Genomic DNA, 1,729 nt, shown 5'->3' with positions numbered 1-1,729 from the left:
CTTATCATTTGAGACAGCATCTTTCCTTTTAAAGTAAAACGTTCTTCAGGTAGACACCACACACTGAAATAGGCGGTGCAGGCATTAACAGCTGCCGAGGTGCAGCTCATCCTTTCCACCTTCAGGAGGCAGCAGCCGTGGCTGTGGAATGGGATATTTAGCAGGTAGCCATTATCTTTTAAAATTGCTTTTCCTTCTTCTCTCATTAGTCAATTATCGGAACTCCATTTTAGCCACATTTTGGAATGTTAGCCTGTCCTTAATATACCTTCACTACTCTTTAGTATCCTTTATCTTTTTATCCTTCTGTGCATTGTTTTGGTAATTTCTTTAGACAGCTCTTCCCGTTCATTAATTCTTCTATTACTACACTAAAATCTGAGTAATAGATTTTTTTGGTAGTAATGACTATTGTTATGTTTTCATTTCCAGAAGTTCTTTTCTTACGCTTTCTATTCCTTCATGTGAGTGTGTATCTTTCACAAATTTAAAACTTTTATTGTATAGGCTTTTTCAGATTTTTCTCTAATTTGATGTTTTAGATATACCAGTCTTCCTCTGTCTTACTTTTGCTCATGGTAAATATTTCCTTGTGTTTTGTAATTATTGTTTGTCAATTAATCTAAGTGGCCATTTCATATCATTTAACTTGTGAAAATTTCCCTACAGAGGAAACTTGTCTTTCTTCAATATACCTCAGAGGAATCCCCAATCCAAGGAGCAATTTTTCAATGTTAATTCTTCAGATATCACACTTATATGCCATCCAGGAAATATATTCTTTATTCCAATCCACTACACAACATAGGAATCCTGGTGAGAGATATGCTTTCTTATCATTTGCCCCAGGGAAGACAATTTGTAGGGCCCAGTTCACTAATGATACAGTCCTTAGACCAGTGCTGCATATAGTTAAGTCTGCGGACCACCATCATCCCATTGCCAGGGAGCTTATTTAGAGATCCAGATTATCAGACCTGCTGAATTAGAATCTCTGAGAGTGTGTAGCCAGGAATCTGGTTTTTAACAAACCATCCAGGTGATCTGATTCTTATGGATGCTAAAGTTTGGTAAGTAGGCCTTAGAATCATAGCCTCTTGCAAGAGTCTGAGTTCCCATTTCTTGCCTCATTCAGGATGGGAACAAGGCCTTATCTCCTGTTACCTAATGGGCATTAAAGTCTAACTGTTAGGCCTACCTTCGTGTTTGATAAACCCTCCACACAACACTATCCCCACCTCAGGGTTTACTGCAATAACAACTTGTTTGTACCAAATTGACTTCGTTCATTTGGGCACTTCTCTTTCTTTCTTGTGAACTCAACTATGTTTTTGTTTTAATCGGTATTTCTCCAAGTGTATAGTAGGAGGGCTGCTAGCATAGATAACTAAAGCAACCTTCTTGCCAGAGCCCTGAGTTAAATTATTCATGCTGTTATTGATCTTATCTTGAACGATGAATGCAAATTGTGATCTGTTTTAAATTTGGAAATAAGATGCCACTAATAGGTGTGTGGCCCTCAGTTTTCTTTTTCTTATGGTAGATTCTTTGTGACATTTACCCCAATTACCTGAGGACTACAGGTTCTTTAAATCTTCATTAAAAATGATATGGAAATAAAAACTGAAGCAAAGGTATTGAGGTAGTGCCTTATACAGAATAAAAATAAATGGAAATATTAAATACTTATGGTTCTTGCATGTTATAGAATAGACTCAAGATAATTCAT

At 36.6% G+C, this 1,729-nt stretch overlaps 1 protein-coding gene across 7 annotated transcripts in view; it reads left to right on the top strand.

The window, feature by feature from the left end:
* The window catches only part of CEP128 (centrosomal protein 128), a 667,241-nt gene that overhangs the window by 513,654 nt on the left and 151,858 nt on the right, over positions 1-1,729 (top strand). The gene's annotated exons all lie outside the window — the stretch shown is intronic.

Source organism: Tamandua tetradactyla, chromosome 12 (genome assembly GCF_023851605.1).
Source record: "Tamandua tetradactyla isolate mTamTet1 chromosome 12, mTamTet1.pri, whole genome shotgun sequence".
Taxonomy (NCBI): domain Eukaryota; kingdom Metazoa; phylum Chordata; class Mammalia; order Pilosa; family Myrmecophagidae; genus Tamandua; species Tamandua tetradactyla.
The sequence above is the reverse complement of the archived record's forward strand: the minus strand, read 5'-3'. Positions and strand labels throughout refer to the sequence as shown.